Below are 18,832 nucleotides of genomic sequence, written 5' to 3'. Positions count from 1 at the left end.
ATTGAAGGGCACACAAAGCCCTGAGTAAATGAGGAGCCATTTTCAAAAAAAGAGACATGCTATTGCAGTTTCATGCTGATTTATCTAGTTTTAACAAAGTCATCAAAAGTCCAGTGGTATTGTTTTGGCACTTCTTTGTGCAACTATAAAGTTCACTGAATGAATGAAGAGCTTGAATAATGCAACACACTGAGAAAAGAACAATTAAGAAGGACTTGCCCTAGTAAATATTAATTTTTTTTTAAGTTGATAGTGCTTTGAAAAGGGGCATTGGCCTGAGAATCAATGGAGTGGATCAATGGAAAAGAAGAGAATCCCTCAACATGGGTCTTAATAGAGATGCATTTATTTAGCAAATGTTTAAGGTGGCATCACAAATTAGGGCAGGGAAAGTATTTTTCAAATGATGGGATAGAAACAACTGGTGTTGTCAAAGATCACAACTGCTCCAGAGGAGGAAGAGGTCCTCCCCAAGTGACCTCAAGCACACATGACCACTACTCTTGAATTCACGGCTGAGCACTTCACATCTGTGATTGCCTCAGATGTTGAGCACTTCACATCTGTGATTGCCTCAGATGTTGCCAGGAGTCCAGGCTCCCTAGCCACTATTGCCTCTACATTCTCATCACCTCCACACCGTTTTGTGTATCACTTACATGAACCTAGTCCACCACTTGTCTTCTCCTTTCCTCCCTCCAAAATTTTTCTCAGCTTGTCCTCTTTATTTCCAGACCCATGATCAGCAAGAACTCCCCCATACCTTCATTCTCCTGTGGAACTTTCCCTGGGATGTAGATCTACTAATAGCCTGGCTATTACCTGCAGACACCTCTATACCTCTAACACTGCAGGTCTTCAATGGAAGATATGTGTGTGTGTGTGTGTGTGTGTTTATTTCTGCTGATAATCCCATATTTCAGGGTTTGGAGATGGAGTATTTTCATTGTCCTTTTCACAGCATTTCCCTTGTTCTTGGTTAAAAACCACAGCCTTAACAGCTGTGCCATTCTGCAGGGTCTCAGCTGTCATTCCCATGTCCCAGGCATTCATCCACTGCATGTTCTAGCTTAGTTTTACTTTTCATCTTTGACTCTGTTACCATTTTCGGTGATGCATCATCTTGACAGGTGACGCATCCAGCGTGTGGTCACTTGTTTTCTTGACCTCCACATGGCAGGTGAACTTTGTGTTTGGCTTCAACCTCATACTCCTAGGTTCCCACCCTGGACCTTTTCTGCTGCTGAAGCCTTAATCTTCAGCGTGCAATGCTCTGACCACACCTCATCTTCTCAGCTCACTTAGTTGGAACCCAATCACTATAATTGCTGGTCATACTGAGAAGTATTTTCTCTCTAACCTTCGGCCCCTTTGACTTCACTTCCTCCATTTCCTTTGAAAATTTGCCATTATGATTATGGGAAACAGACAGCATTGCAAACACCCCTTTGCTGTGCAGATCTGGCAAAAATGTGACTTTGTGTGAACTCAGTTACCCTGCTGCCCTGTTACCGATAGCTAAGGGTTGGAAGTCACCAGAGAAAGTATTAATGGCACAGCTGAGCTGACTCATTTAAATTAGTCATCTTCAAAGAGCAGAGCTTTCTGGAAGTCCTGCTGGTATGTTCCCTGGCAAGTCAACTTACCCTCTATTGAAGATCATTATTCCCGTACCATTTCCTTCCTCCTCAAACTCAGGTCTTGTCCCATCACATCTACAATTCTAGCTGCACTCTTCTCTCCTCCTTCCTCCTTTGTTTTATTGGAAAGAGGGAAAAGCAGCCACTTGTGCTTTGGGTCCCGCCTCCTCTTGCCTTCTCCAGGTTTCTTTCATCATCAGTTTCTTCCTGTTACTGAAGCATCCCTGTTGGCATGCAGCTGTCTGGTGGTTTCCATCTTTAAGAAAAAGTAAAGCCTAAACCTCCCTTGCATCAGACAGCTGTATAGATCTCACCTCATTCCTCTGCACACATTTATAGCCTAAATTCTCTGCAGAAGTCTCTCCACTCACGGGCTCTGTTCCTCTCCCTCATCCTCCTTTCCACCCACAAAAGAGGGCAAGATCTGTCCCAACTACCCCACTGAAGTGGTTTTCAGAGACCCATATGAGCCCCCTGCTACCGAATTCAGTGGCTTTCTCTGTCTGTATTTTAGAGCATCATTTAAAATGCTCTACCCTCTTTTATTCCTGATTTTTCTTCTGTCTCACCAACCATCCCTAAGTCACTTTTCTGCCCCTGACACTTCTCCTCTCCTCATCCAAGGCTCATTCTTAGACTTTCTTCTCTCCTCTGTCTTCATTCTCTCCTTGGTTCCTTGCATCCAGTCCCACGACGTTACTGATGGAGTTCCAGACATGATGTTCCAAAATATAGCACCTTGGATACTGGATGCTTTCAGCTGACAGAATCTGAGAAATGGCAGGTTCAGGGAGGAATTTCCCCTGAAGCGGGTCCTTAGACCCTCACGTGAGAGGTGCCTTCCTAGACCCAGAGGGAAGTAGCATCCTTAACTCTGAAGAAGGGAGGCTCAGAGAGGAATCTGAAGGAACAGGTGAGTTTGCTAAGTTTCCCCCAGTTTACTACACTTAGCTCATACTCCGTCTTATCACAGTTTCCATGAGATTCCACTTTTCCACTCTTCATCAAATTGAGCATAAGAACACTTAGGTTTAACTTCTGGTCTTTTCCTTATAAAGGCTTCTGTGTCACATAAAACTTGTAGCAAATGAATTCATATGCATTTCTCTTGTTAATCTGTCTTTCGTTACAGAGACCCAGCCAAGAACCTAGAAAGGTAAAAAGAAAACTATATTTTTCCTTTTCTGCAGTACTTTATGCTGATGACTTCCAAGTTCACACCTTCAGCTCTGACGAATCCTCTGAACACCTGGCTAAGGTGTCAACTCCCCACTTGACAGGCTTGTGAGCGACTCTCTGCCACAGCATGACCAAATGGAGCTTAGGATCCTTTCTATACTCAATGCAGCCCTTCTCCCAAGGTTCTTCTACCTAGTCCATCCCCTCTTAGTAAGAAGCAAGCATGTACCCTTTCACTAGCACAGAAAGCCTAGCAACTGTCCTATGGTTTTCCTTTTTGTTATCTGTCCATTTCTCACCATCATTGTCTCCTAGATGAATTAATCTAACCCATGTCCACTCATCCTCCTATAAGTCGTCTCCACCCCAGAGTGAGAAGTTAAAAATCCCACACCGTATCAATCTGTTTTCCCAGTTAGACACCTCTGAAGAGTATGCCATAAACCTTGCAGTAAAATCAAAGCCCTTTATTATGACCTTCAAGGCTCATGATGTAGCTCTCCCCTTCCTCTCCCAAACTCTGAAAACCTTGGAAACCGTTCCATGTTTCAGGGCCTTTGCACATGCCACGGCTTCTGTTCTCTCAGCCTTCTGCGTGTCCCGCTCATTCTTATCATTTAGGTCTCCTGGTCAAGCATCCCTTTTCCAGAGAAGGCCTCCTTCACTGAGCTTCCTATCCCAGCCTGCTGTCAAACTCCACTATCCCCTAACCCCACCCCTGTGCTTTCTTATATTTCCCCATATCAGTTGGTTCTGATCAAAATGTGAAATACTCTTCATTTTCTCTTCTGGCAATAAATGCTATAGAAACAATCAGAGTCGTGAGAAAAGATTTATGTGCAAGATTGCTTATGTAATATAATTTTATAGTGACAAAAACATTAGAATCAAACAATTTGAGATAAATTACAGTATATCTTGAAGACAAAGTATTTGTACAAATACATTAACATTGTGTTATTCAAGAATGGTTGACCATCAACAGAGAAATGGATAAAGAAGATGTGGTACATATATATAATGGAGCATTACTCAGTCATTAAAAAGAATGCCATTTGCAGCAACATGGGTGGCCCTAGAGACTGTCATACTGAGTGAAGTAAGTCAGACAGAGAAATATCATATGACATCCCTTACATGTGGGATCTAAAAAGAAATTATGCAAATGAACTTACTTACAAAACAGAAGGAGACTCATAGACTCAGAGAATGAACTTACGGTTTCCAGGAGGAAGGATGGGGAAAAGGGATAGTTAAGGGAGTTTGGGATGGACATGTACCCACTGCTATATTTAAAATGGATAACCAACAAGGACCTACTGTAAAGCATATGGAATTCTGCTCAGTGTTCTGTGGCAGCCTGGATGGGAGGAGAGTTTAGGGAAGAACGGGTGCATATATATGTATGGTTGAGTCTCTTCTCCGTTCATCTGAAACTATTGCAATGTTGTTAATCAGCTATACCCCAATACAAAATAAATATTTTAAAAATGGTTGACTTGCTGTTTTTAGTTTTTTGCAACCACAAACAATGCTACTCTGATCACTTATCTATCTACCTGCGTATATACCTCTCTCCCTATTGATATAAGGATATAGTGACTGATGTTTTTATTTTGTAGGTTGGATTCACAAGAGTGGAATTATCATATTAATAGCAAATAGAAGGGCTTTTTCAAAATTTGAATAGATATTAGCAGACCACCTTCTTAAAATATATTAACCATTCCTACTATTTCACCCTAGTTTTGTCAGCACTGATTGTTTTCAATCTCTTTATTTTTCCAGTATTTTATTTAAGAAATGGGATTTTATTGTCTATGTACAGTTCTGTGAATGTCAATAACTTCAGAAAACCATGTCCTAATATCCCTTTCTAACTTCTTTTCTGCATTCAAAGGTAGGGTCAGGAAGTAGGGGAGAGAGGCTTCCAAGCTGGCTCAGTAACAACCTCACTAACTGAAGTTATTTACTCATCATTATTTTCATAATAGCTAAAATCTGCATACAATTTTCTGTTTATAAAATGCTTTCAAATACATCATCAAATTTAATATGAGGTACAAACCATGTGCAAAATGGTTTGTAAAGCACAGAAGTAGCTCATTATGCATAAATATAAAATGCCTTTTACTGCACTGAAGCTTGTCAGGAGAGAATGTGCTTTTACTCCCCACAGCTGTCTATAACCCTGATTCAGGAGGAGTCTGGGATTTGTATACGTCAATACTTGTGTTGGTGGGCCTATTCCATCCTCCGACCTTCAGCACAGACTACCTGAAAGGTACCATTCTTGATCCCAAGTGCTATTTGGGGATGCATTTAAATTCTCGATGTGTGCCTCAAAGCTTGCAAAAAGCATAGCATCTCAAAGTGCCAATTTCATGCCTACTTTACAGCTCTGCCTTAAGAAGTTGCCACTTTGGGGCTGTGTGGAGAGAGAGAAAGGGCAGCAGCCCAGACACATGAGACAGGCGAGCTTTATGCACCTGGGCTCCTGCTCGCTATGGCATGGCCAAGAGCATCTCACGAAAACATGGCTGTGTGCCTGCCATTCCCCCAAATTACCGGGTCCCAGTTTGGCACGCCAAGAGGCATCCATGAGGTCAAATTAAGAGGAGATCACCTCCCTGGGTCTAGTGTGAGGAGAAACAGCCTTCTGTAGACAAAAACCTGCCTCTGAAAAGGCTCAGCAGGACACAACATCTGAAGGTATTTGCCACTCTCTTGATATTGAAAGTCAAATCGCTCTCATTCAGGAGCAAAGCCCATCTTCTCTTTTTATGTCTTCAGTGCTTATTGACAAAAGCAAAGTTAGAATAGTAAAGAGGAATTGTTCTGCTGGGGCTTTCATGTGGAGGAGGCTGCGCAGACAGGGCTCAGTGACCCACCCCTGGGGAGGGACGGTGGACACAGCAGTGAAACCGAGACATTGAGAGGGGAAAACGCATTGTGCTCCGCACTTCTGCCTCCTCCTTCTCGTGAGCACTCATAGGACACTGACGTGGAAATGTCACCGTGATTTGGGGCCAAGACAGTGTACAGTGGCTTCTCTTCCTCTTCCTACCCCACCATCTCAGATCTTAAAATAGAGCAAACTATCTAAAGAATAGGAAATACAAGTGATCTCTAGAGCCACCATGTTTACCGAGTCCAGGAGGAGCTGTTGGCACAGGCTACAATGCCAATAACACCCCCTGGAGTTGTGCAACACTGAGCTCCCAGCTCACCTTTTTTTTTGGCATCATCTAAGGTCAGTCGGAACTGTATTGATCATCCCCTTCTGCTCACAAGCATCCATCTTCTTTGGAAAGGATATGGAAAATCCCCCCATCTCCCAAAGAAGCCAACCCATAGTGAAGGAGAGACTCTTCCTCTCAAACCATTCCACATTTAATTCGGGATTCATCAACTATGAAAACTTAATTTAGGGAAACCAGATCTTCACAATCCTATCTTGAAATACAGGGAAGCGTGAAGTTATGTGTAGCACTTTGGAGAATTTTGGAATGCACAGTATTGGACTTCGATGTGCCAAGTGGAAATAGCTTACATTTGCGTTCAGGCACATTTTATCCAGCGAACTTTATCTTCTCTGCTAAGTAAGTTACTCCCTGGCTTTAAACAGCTACTGAATTTTTAAAAAATCTACAAGTCACCCTGAGTTGAGATAGTCATTTTCATTGAGGCTGCAGAGAGGGGCCATGCTGGGATGAACTAGTTATGAACTAAATTCACAGAGGCTTCCCTAGTAAGAAGATGAGTCAGTCCTAGACTACCTTTTCCTTGCAAAGGGGAGGTGACTAGCTGGTCTGATTGTGTGTGTGTGTGTGTGTGTGTGTGTGTGTGCACGCACATGTGTGTGAGCGCACACACCATTAACTTCAATGCTTATTGATCATCTTGTGGCCCCTGATTTCTTTTTACTTTTTGGTCTGATCTTTCCAAGGATGCTTTTAATGTTCCAATCACCCTAATGGATTAAAAATTATAATTGTTTTAACCAAGTGGATCTTTGCCTTTGATTCTTCGTGTTTCCAGATTAATTTCTGATTTTTGAGGCTAATGTATTCCCAGTCAGTTATGTTGTAGGCTCTATCTGACTTGGCATCCTGGGTCTCACATAATCAGACTTTGGGACTGTAGACAATTTAAAGTCTTTGAGCCAGGTTTTCCATCCTAGTACTGTGGGAATTATGGGAGTTCACTCAGGGGGTTGCTTTTTGACATTGTCTCATTCCACATGGGAATATGTATGCAGTTCCTGGTTCACTGTAGGTGCTTAGAGGAGAGCAGCTAAACCTAAACCTGCCTAATGACCAAGGAAGTAGGAGGAAGCCAGTATCTGGTGAGTACAAAGAGCCTGGGGTCACATACCATTAATTATTTCATGATCTTCGATTGTTCTCCGTGCCCTTCAAACAATGCATCCAACCTCACTCTTGTAGCTACAATGATATCAGATCAGTTTTGCTACTCCTTTTTTACCCCAAAGCTACCTTCCTGTAGTTATTAAATACCAACTGTGTTCTAGGTGGCTTCCCTGGTGGCTCAGTGGTAAAAGACCTGTCGGCAGTGCAGGAGACATGGATTCAATCCCCTGGAGAAGCGAATGGCAACCCACCCCAGTGTTCTTGCCTGGGAAATCCCATGGACAGAGGAGGCTGAGAGGCTAGAGTCCATGGAGTCCCAAAAGAGTCAAGAAAGACATCAACTTAGTGACTAAACAGCAGCAACAACTAAAGTTCTAGGTGTTCAAGGCAGTTGAAGGTGATAGAGAAGTTTTATAGCTGGGTTAGAAATGGACTCTGCCGTGAAGAATTCATATGAAATGGGTCAGCTCTGAATAAAAGTATCACAGGTGGTGATGGAGCCCATGCTACTGATGGGATGATAGGGAGTCTCATTTCCCTTGGGCCTCATCCTTGTAGGGAGGAAGCCAAGTTTATTTATCTCAGCATTCCCGGAACCTAGCAGGGAGGTCTGCAGATCCAAGTGGAGTAACTGACAAGCTGAATAAGCTCCCCCATCCCTGTGAGCCTTTCTCACAGTGCTATGCGCACTCCATAATGTCTCCTTTCCATCAATGTGAAGAGCTGTTTGTTTCCATTCTGTTCTTTAAAGAGGTTCTTTTATAAAAGAAAAGCACTGGAAAGCAAACATTACAATGCAACCCATGCTAAAATGTGACTGAAATGGCAAAGATCTCAAATCCAGCAACTGTAATTGAAAAACCAGGAGAGGTGGATAGGAAAAAAATAATTGGGAGGCACAGAAGGGCCATCAGAGGGAGTTTATAGAGACCTTTCTGTGCCAGAGACCCTTCTAAGAAGTGGCAGTCAGAACTACTTATCTTCTCCGAAGGAAGCATCCGGATCTGCACCCAACTCAAAACATGAGATGGATGTTTTCACAATGTAGTGAGAGATTCTGTCTCTCTGGTCCAGTCTTTTAATGGCATAGAAGGAACTTCCTGGCTGTTTGCTCTTATCCAGAGATGCTGCCAAGAAACACAACTGAACTTGAATTCCTAACCTGTGAGCATCAGTACCACTGCATCTTGTCTGTTGAGCAATGCCTGAAAACGAAAGCCCTGGAAACTACTGGAGCTGCCACTGTTCGGTGTTGACCTCATTACCCCTGAGGACCATTTGCCTTTTTGAGATAGGAGGAGGAAGAAATTCCTGTCCTGCAACTCTAATCTCACTCGTTGTTGTTTAGTTGCTCAGTCGTGTCTGACTCTTTTGCGGCTCCATGGACTATAGCCCACCAGGCTCCTCTGTCCGTGGGATTTCCCAGGCAAGAATACTGGCGTGGGTTGCCATGCCCTTCTCCAGGGGATCTTCCAGACTCAGGGATGGAACCTGTGTCTCCTGCATTAGCAAGTGGATTCTTTACCACTGAGCCACCGGGGCACTCAATATACCTCAAACACTGAGTTCATCTCCTGTTCAGCAAGTATTGTTTAACCGTCCATCTGCTCCCCATCGCATCAGGCCCTAGAAACACATCACTTTTTGAGGTGTCCTAATTTTGGAATGCCCATAGTTTTATCATCTGAAGCTTTATAAAAACTATTATTGAGTAATAATATCCCAACAAAGTATCCTTAGAAAATGTTTTGCTGTCTACACTTTCACATACATGGTTTTACTTGAGTGTCAACAAATGTTGCGGCAAGTGGGGAGAGAATATCATGCTTATTTTATTGCTTTAAAAAACAGTGGCTCAGACAAGTTATTTGATTTACTTAGCTAGAATTTCATATCTAATAGGAGTGGAATTGGGGCATATCTGACAATGATTTCCATTCAAACAAACTCCATTACAAGCCAAATCAGTCTTATCTTGTAGAGATTCTGAGCTGAAAGAATTAACCAACATGGCAAATATGAATCTTGAATAGAATGCTTTTTAATCATCAACACCCATACTATTAAATATCAGTTTGTTTCCTAACACCTCCCTATAAAAGTTACCCAGATATTTACTGATCCTTATGTCCAAAAATATCTTACCAGCCAATGTGTTGGTTGATGAGCCAACACATTGTTCCATACTGTTAGTTATGCTCTCCTGGGGAATGTTAAGAACTAAGCTTGGATGAAGCACTGGAGAGTGGGGCCTGACCCCCCGCCCCTCCTTGGGACTAGGGGCAGGTTAACACTCGCCTCTGGCAGATGAAACAGGGCTCCTTGCTCCCCACGGAGCCTCCTAGCTACTCTGGCCTTTGCTCTGAGAACTCTGCCCTCTTATTTACAATAGCGCATTCCTAAAACAGAACCAACATTTGTGAAAGGTCAGCCGCCAAGAAGAGCAGAGAATACCAGTGGAAGTGACAGAGGAAAATAAACAAACTGGAAAACATCGGTCTCGAATGTCTTCCCAGACTGGCCATTTTGAGAGAATGGTCTACAAGGCTGATAGCTGAGATGCTGGAAGGTGAAGCTCTGCCCTTTCATCCCTACCCCTGACATCACAGGGACTTGTAGAAGCTGATTTACTTAGTGGCTACTCCTATTTATGCTTCTGATTACTTACATAGGCTGCTGTCTGGTGTTAATACATACACTTGACTATGCTTGGAAAACATATTTAGCAGATAGTGAATTATAGTACTAATAATTCAAGGTGGTGAACTGGGAGTAGGGAAGGCGGGAGGAGAGGGCAGGAAAGGCATTGCTTTTTCTAACTCCTGATGTGCTGCACAGCTTGTTTTTAAGGGCTGGACATTGCTGAGCACAACTGCACACAAGTCCATGGGGTCGCAAAGAGTCAGACACGACTGAGCGACTGAACTGAACTGAAATGAACATTGTATCTGGAAAGAACTGTGCCCAGACCGTTGAGCTATCAAAGCTCAAAGCATGCCTGTTCTGTGATCCTACCTGAGTCTCTTCCAGGCTCTTTCTAATTGGTCTGAAGTACCGCCCGAAGTACTTATTTCCCCAAGGTAAGGAAACGTCCTTACCTTGGGGAGGGACGCATCTAAAGCTCCATCAGCTTGATACTGACAGTACAAATCTCGCAAATCTGAGCTAGGTCATCACTCAGTTCATCAGAGACAGTGACATAGAGCGCAAGAACTAGCAGTGCTTTAGGTGACTGTTTATAAGAAGTGTGCCTGGGATGCCTGAGGGCCCAGAGTCCCCTGAAGAGGATGTATGTGCTTACTGAGCCCATGTTGAGCTCCCGTGGAGATTATGATTTACTCGGATATTATCAGGTGAGTCTTATGGCAGCATCTATCATGAGAGACAAACTTCCTCCAGATTTACCATAAGGTTTTGGACTTTGTCTTTGAAATCAATATCATAAGATATTAATGTTTCTATATAGGTCAGTGCCAAAGATTTGTGGTATGGCACTACTAAAATTTATTAATTTATAATAGCAGTAAGGATAATTCCTGGAAATTTTCACTCTTGCAAGAATAGCTGAAGGCCCTCCCCTCCTTAAGAAAATGTGGCTTATTATAATAGTCATCTGCATATCCTGGGGGCTAAATCGTTTTCCTTGAAATGAAGCAACTTGAACAATTAAACCTTGATAAAAAGTTGCCTATAGTACTGGTAGGAATCCTACTCCTATACCAAACATAAAATAAATTCTACTTAATAACAGTTTGAATTGTGTAGGATTTTGTAAAAAAAACCTTAATAATATCATGTGTTATTCCTCTTGGTTTTATTTTAAAAATGCTTTTCTTTTTACTTTTCATGTATTTGCATAAACATATCCACAAATGAAAATATAAACTATAAAATATACATGCATGTATCATTTATATACATGATTTACATCATGTCTATGTATATATACATCTCTCTCTTTCACATCCACACCAACATCTACACCCCCCCCCCGCCCACATGCAACACTCACACACAACTATACCCACTACCTAGACAGCCTTTCCTCTTATAAACTTTTATTTTTTCTGGAAGTTATTCTCCTGTACTAACTGAACCTTGAGGGTGTTTTGCATTGATTTTTGTTTGTGTTCCTATTGCCAATTTACCACTATTTTGTCAAACTTGTATGCTATCTTAAAATGAAGGAAATACTGCAAAGAGAAAACATTTCGTTTTGGGTCAAGCTAACCTGGCTCTGATCCTGGTTCTGCCTTTTATAGGCTCTGTGAATTTAGATAAGTCACCTGAGCTCCCTGAGCCTCTGTTGGCTCAAACTCTGAATTGATGTGATAATACCTACCGTATAGGTTTTTGCATCCATGTTTATGTATAAGATACTGCAAGAAAAGCACTGGAAGCTCAAAAGTAATAGCTGTTGTAATCACCACTATAATTATAACCATAACAGAAATCACATTAACTTTTTCTATTTATATTATCAATAATAATTATTTCTAACAGGAAGGCAGTATAGCATAGAGGAGAGTACATGTATGGAAACCTGGATTTTTTTCGCTTAAGGAAACAGTCTTATTTCTAAACAAAGAAATGAGGATGGTAATGCTCTGATATCTAAAGTTCTTGTTCTTGCCATGCATCTTCACAGTGTTGAGTGAAGGTAATTGTAGTTAAGGAAATAATATAGGTAAAGGTTCTTTATGAATTATAATGTGATCTCCAAATATTGGTTATCATTCTTGCTTCATCTCATTATCCTTGGCATATAAGAGAGGTTTTATTTACTTTGGGTCCCACTCGATATGTTTTCAAATTTTATACACACGTTCAGATGGAGTACTCAAATATTCTTCCAATATAGTCCAAGATAATTTTATGGTCATGGTCCCACCATGACCAATGTGAGGATAAAATTTCAGTCTATAACAAAGCTTCAAGGTCCCAGTAACTAATACTTTCTGTTGACTGGATGAGTTTAAAAAAAAAATCCAAGTACATTAACATATGCTGCAGGTAACATCTTTAACAGGTCATTTTTTTTTCTTTTGTTTTGCAGGAGGTGGGGATGAGGAGGTTCTTTCTTACACAATTTTCAAAATACTTATGCAATTTAGGCTCTACTTCTCACCAACTGATGATCCAAAGCAAACTGTATTAGCTTCAAAGCCCTTGGTTCTTCCACTTAAGATATTGGGGCTGGTGAGCCTTGCAGCAAGTTATCTTTTTTCTAAGATCTCTTACAACCGTAAAACTGAATCATTTACTGTAGACAGGAGTGAGTACACTTAGATAGATGGGCATGTAAACATGTGACAGTTTTACATATCTGTATGCAGAAGCTAGAAGGAAGCCTCTCATTTTGAGAGAGGAATTGAAAGAATATGATATACATATGAAAAATTAAGGTTAGATAATACCAATTTTATGGGCTAAAAAAGAAAAAAATAACCCTTTGGTTACTACTGCCATATCCAGATCCGATTCTTAAAATGCACAGACTGTGCTTTAAATCATGGTTCTCTTAATTAGGGTCATTGCTACAAATGAAAGCTGATTTGGGTGCTCATCTAATAAGAAAATGCCAGTTACGGTATATTATCAACCCCGACTTGCCAGGCATTGAATTTCCTGATATGGTCTGCTGGGAACCCTAAATGAACAAGAGCAATTATAAACCTAAAGTCTGCAGCCATTTGTTGGCATTATCTCAGGATAATTTCCCTGAAACATCCATGATGAAATGCAAAGGTAGATAATTTAAAAATCCATTTAAAATAGCTGTGGTATAATTTAAGCTAAGGTCTTTCTCTATAGTGGACATTACAGCAAGACAGTGCATTTTGAAATGGATCTTTTACAAATGATCTTTTCTTAGCTAACATGGCCATCGGAAGCACTTTAAACACGTTTAAATAATTTTCTTTAGTGTGGTGTGAGTAAAAATAAAAAACAACATTGGTATTATTTGGTTATTGTTTAAACAAAGGCATAGAAGTTCATCTTAACAGAAGTCTGCCAGTGACTCATCATAAGCCAAAGGAAAGAAAAAACTAGGAAAAATTCAACAATTAAAAACCCGTTTTTCTCTCTTGGCTTTGCAAAATGTTAAACCCCTTGTTCTTTAGGTGACTTGAGTAGCAAATTACAAGATGAAGACATGTTTGCTTTGTGGACACATAGATATGATAACTGTGCCGAGGGAAAACTGATTTTAATTTTTGTTAAATTTTCTATCTATCAAATAACTTCTCGTCCATCAAATATGTCCCCCAATAAATGGAAACAATGAAAAATAAGTGTGCCTTACAATTAACTACTAAGATAAACAAATATTGGAATTACAACACCACAATCCTGGGTGTTTCTTTTCATCTCTCTCTCTCTGCCCTTCTCTCTTTAATTTCTCCTCTTATGTTCTCAAACAGGGACTGAATATCAAGATTAAGGTTCAATACTAGCCCAGTTTTATTGTTGATGTCTCAACTCAGAGAAATATGGGCTTATAATGGAAGTCCTGACACAGACTGGGCTCTAATAAACTACAAGATGGACCAATAAACTGCAGAAAGAGCCTATTACCAAGGGCCATTACTACTCAGAGAACAGGGCAGAATTTATTTTGCTCTGAATCTTGTTGGAGATCTCTAACATAGCATGGGCACTTTTAAACTTGGCTTTGTGTTGGAGAGAAGTCATCCCATGCTTATCTCAGAGGAAAGCCCTGGCCTCCCAGAGAGTGGAGGCACTTCTTGTATTATCTCATGGATGTCACATCAAAGTGGGAATAGACTCATCTTTGAAAGAAACTTAAATTGGGACAGTACAGAAAAGGTCAAAGGTCATACCTATGATCGATTTTAAAGAGAGCTGCTTGACATGGTTTTGTAACGTCAGTGATGTCCTGGTGGTCTGTGGTCTTTTCTTCATTCTGGAAGTGACTTGGATGGGTGATGTTACAAGGGGTGCAATGGTCACCCCTCAGCTGTTTAATTTTAGCCTCTTCTCATTTCAAATTTCATGTTACCATCTTGCTCATAATATTCTGATCACTTAGTAATGACAACTTGTTGATAGTGATCACTTCATGTTGCTCACAGAAAGGTGATGAATAGTAGTTGAATCTGCCACCTCCTAGGCCCATGTTCTGACACTTGAACATATTCTTATTCCATATACTGGGTGCTGGCTGAGTACAGAGTCGCTGTTATTCACAATGCAATGTTCATCATTTCTGGTGCTGAACTCTGAGGTCACCTTTTAAAGATGGGCTTTCAGAATGGTGGATGCAAGCAATCTCAGTGTCAAGGACATGATACCTGGCTGACTGCTTCCATCAGTGTGAATGTCCTGCCTTCTTTAGACTGTCGTGACTTTGACCCTGATTTGTCCCTGGGACTTTTGCTCTTGCTTTTGCCCCATTGAGGATTTCATTTCTCATTTGCTTCCTCAGAATTGAACATTTTCCCCCAAATTGTTCCCTGCCTTAAATTCAGTCTTGACATCTAAACTCCTACCTTATCCGGGTTATCACATTTATATTTCTGAACTGACTCACACCCCTATCACATACAAATCCCACCAGCTCCACCTTGGCCAGTGGCGATTTTGGGGATAGATTGGATCTGTGTTTTACCAAAGGCTGAACAAACTGTGAATCTATGTTAAAATCAAACATCATAAAATCAAACAGCTCAGGCAAGTGTTTTATGCAAACATACAAATTATATGCTAGGAAAGAACAACAAAAAATATATCGAGGAGTAAGAAGGAAACAGTGGTGAGTCAATACATCCTGTACAAAGATGTTTCTTCACTCCTCTGTCATCTTTCTCTCAGCTTGTTGGTTGTTACAGTAAATAATTAGAGGGAGAGCAATTCTGAGCCATTTTATGTGAACATTGTTAAAGGAAATAAAGGTGAAGGCAGACAAATATAAAAACTACTAAGAAACCCTGAACAGAAATGGCTAATTATAGAGCTGCTATTAAAATGCATTTTTTTCCCTTCTTGAAACAGAATTTTTGTTTGATAATTAATAGATCTACAGGGCCCATTACATTCTCAGACTCTGAATGTATTGATTCCTCTGTCTCTTGCTGCCACATTTGTTCTTTCTGGGTCTTCTTCCCCTGAGAGTTTTGCTGATTTCATAATTGAGGGGTGGAGTGAAGACCTGGGAAGTTACCAAAGATGACCTGCTGTGTGAGGGACAGGCATAGTATCTGCCTGGGCTGTGGAAAGGGGGCTACTCCGTTGCCTATGCAATTTTCCTGCTTTATTTTATCTTATGTTTTTGGCAATGATTTTCACAACAGTAAGATTTCTCAAAAGGGTGTGGTTCAGAAAACAAAAGCACTCATGAAAATATGCATATTTATCTGAACTTATTCTCTACCACTGAGGATGTATTTATCCTTTAAAACAAATAGTTCCATTTAACCTAGATCTCTCTGTGTTTTGTCAATTAAAAGCAACGGAGGGTAATTTTTTTTTTTCAACCATGAACCCAACTTATAGCCCAGAAGCTCTTGGGATGGGGTGAGTATGATAATAGGATACTTCTCTATTCCATAAGGGGGTTTTCCTTTGAGCTGAGATGTCCCTAAAAACAGCATCATCGTGCCTCTTCTTAGGGACCAAGGTTAGAGCTGAGAGGACTCTGAATTTTTCTTCCAGGCTGTAAGCTGTGGAATGTGGGGTTGGCTTTGAAGGCATCTTGGAAGCAAGTTATGTATCAGTTTATCTCAATGGAGAATGAGGTTTTGTTGGAATGGCATTTTGACTGGCAGCAGACAATTTATTTAGCTCCTAATGACATCTAGAATTGTTCACTAGCAAATAGCTACCATGAATTCTCTGATCAGTAAGAGAACATTTGTTGACCATTTTGTCTCAGGAAAGATACAATCATGCAAACTAAAAATTTTTTCCTTAAAAGACACAGTGGGAAAAATATAGAACTTATTATTTTACTATAAAATGATATTTTTCTAAAAAATAAAGATCATATTTTAATAGTAGAAAGCATTTTAGTACTGGAGGACAGTTCCAGATTGAATACAGAGTGAAATGATTTTGCTTTGAACTTCTGGATTCAATGATCTATGGAAAACTCAGCAGTGGACACAGGACTGGAAAAGATCAGTTTTTCATTCCAATTCCAAAGAAAGGCAATGCCAAAGAATGCTCAAGCTACTGTATAGCTGTGCTCATTTCACATGCTGGCAAGGTAGTGCTCAAAATCCTTCAAGCTAGGCTGCAACAGTATGTGAACTAAGAACTTCCAAATGTACAAGCTGGATTTAGAAAAGGCAGAGGAACCAGAGATCAAATTGCCAACACTATTTGGATAACAGAAAAAGCAAAGGAATTCTTAAAAACAACATCTACTTCTGCTTCACTGACTAAGCTAAAGCTGTGTGCATCACAACAAATTGTGGAAAATTCTTAAAGAGATGGAAATAACAGACCACCTTACCTGTCTCCTGAGAAACCTGTATTCAGGACAAGAAGCAACAGTTAGAACTGAGCATGGAACAATGGACTGTTCAAAATTGGGAAAGGAACACGTCACGGCTGTATATTGTCACCCAGCTTATTTAACTTATATGCAGAATACATAATGTAAAATGTTGGATGAATCACAAGCTGGAATCAAAATTGCCAGGAGAAATACCAACAACTTCAGTTATGCAGATGATACTCCTCTAATGGCAGAAAGCCAAAAGAACTAAAGAGCCCCTTAATGAAGGTGAAAGAGGAGAGTTAAAAATCTGGCTTATTAAAACTCATCATTCAAAAAATTAAGATCATGGCATTCAGTCCCATCATTTCATGGCAAAGAGATGGGAAAAAAGTGGAAACAGTGACTTATTTCATTTTCTTGGGCCCCAAAATCACTGCAGATGGTGACTGTAGCTATGAAATTAAAAGACACTTTCTCCTTGGAAGAAAATCTCTGACAGACCTAAACAGTGTATTCAAAAGCAGAGACATCACTTTGTGGACAAAGGTCCATATACTCAAAGCTATGGTTTTTCCAGTAGTCATGTACGGATGTGATAGTTGGACCACAAAGAAGGCTGAGTGTTGATGAATTGATGCTTTTGAATTATGGTGTTGGAGAAGACTCTTGATAGTCCCTTGGACAGCAAGAAGATCAAACCAGCCCATTCCAAAGGAAATCAACCCTGAATATTCATTGGAAGGACTGATGATGAAGCTGAAACTCCAATACTTTGGCCACCTGATACAAAGAGCCAGCTCATTGGAAAAGACCCTGATGCTGGGAAAGACTGAGGACAGGAAGAGAAGGCGGTGGCAGGGGATGAGATGGTTGGGTGGCATCAGTGACTCAATGGACATGACTTGAGCAAACTCCAGGAGATGATGAAGGACAGGGAAGCCTGGCGTGCTGCAGTCCAGAAGGTCACAAAGAGTCAGACACAACTTAGCAACTGAATAATGAGACAGGATATAGCATGTAGTAGGTCTTCAATTAACTCTTGCTTGATGATAATATTTCTTGAAATAATATCCTCTGGGAGTCAACAAAATAGGAAAAAAAAAAGGATTTTGTATAAAATTTCTCTGCCTCCTTCCACCTTCCCAAACCTGCTGAAGAGTGTTGACAGAATATGTTGTGAAATCAGTGATGAGGAGAGACTTTCATTCCTTTACGTGGTGGGATTAACAAAATAGGTGGTTGAGGCAGGAGGAAACAAGTGTAGGAGAACAAGGTCTGACCTATTCTGACAGCCTGGCAATAAAAAGCCTTTTAATCTAGACAGAGCCACAGAAACTCCATGATCTGACTGAAGGTAGCTCTTGAATGCCAAGAATTCATACACACCATAAGTTCCTTTGTGGGTTCAGCCTCTCAGGATGTCCCTTGCCTGGCTGGTCCGCAGAGATCACAGTAGACTGCCCATGTGACGATTGCACGTGTTGCCTGCCTGCATCACAGATATAGCCTTACCACCAGGGCCAGTGATTTATTCCTGAAATGTGGTGCAAGTCATCAAAACAAAAGCTGAAAGAGCGCAAGTTGTGCTTAACCGTCACTCAGACCCTATCCCTGTGCTGGGCTCCCTGCATCCTTGAGTAGCCAGCCTCCTTAGAATGTCATCTGAATGTCTTTTTCTCTTTGGCAATGCTCATGGCTAGTCTCTTTTTTTTTTAATGCCAAAAGCCTGAACAATAATTTGATTCTTTGCGTTAGGCAGTACTTCGCATAGTCATTTCTAAAGTTGAGCTGGTTCGTAACCTCTGTAATCGTAAGGCTCAGCATTTCCCTTTCTGGAGCATCTAAACGAACAGGCAGGAGTCTGTCCGCATCCTGGGCCCCAGCCGCCCTCCTTTCATCCTTCTCTCTCCCACACACTCCCTCTCTCCCGCGCTACTCACCCACCAAGGCAGGTCTGGCCGTGGCAGCCAGAGGTCGACATCAAAGCAGATTCCCAGCCAGCGGCGCTCCTCTCACGCTGGCCTAACAGAGGGAAACAGAGAGAGGGTGTGAGCCAGAGAGAGCGCGGGCGCGGAGAAGCAGCGAGCGCCTGAATGGCCTCTCACACAGAAGGAGCCTGAAGAATAGAACAAAACCTGCCCTTCTCCCCGCTCTTTGTGACAGGCCTGGGCAAC

General features: G+C 41.2%; 1 long non-coding RNA gene across 1 annotated transcript in view; it reads right to left on the bottom strand.

Annotated features, from left to right (window-relative positions):
* Positions 1 to 324: 324 nt before the first annotated feature.
* The window catches only part of LOC145530251 (uncharacterized), a 33,922-nt gene continuing 15,414 nt past the window's right edge, over positions 325 to 18,832 (bottom strand). The window contains exons 3-4 of the long non-coding RNA XR_014071602.1: positions 18,599 to 18,680; positions 325 to 2,788 (exon numbers count right to left, since the gene is read on the bottom strand). This is a non-coding gene — a long non-coding RNA (uncharacterized LOC145530251). The remainder of the gene's footprint in view (positions 2,789 to 18,598; positions 18,681 to 18,832) is intronic.

The sequence above is a fragment of the Giraffa tippelskirchi genome, chromosome 12, assembly GCF_054371585.1.
Source record: "Giraffa tippelskirchi isolate mGirTip1 chromosome 12, T2T-mGirTip1v1.2.pri, whole genome shotgun sequence".
Lineage (NCBI taxonomy): Eukaryota > Metazoa > Chordata > Mammalia > Artiodactyla > Giraffidae > Giraffa > Giraffa tippelskirchi.
The sequence above is the reverse complement of the archived record's forward strand: the minus strand, read 5'-3'. Positions and strand labels throughout refer to the sequence as shown.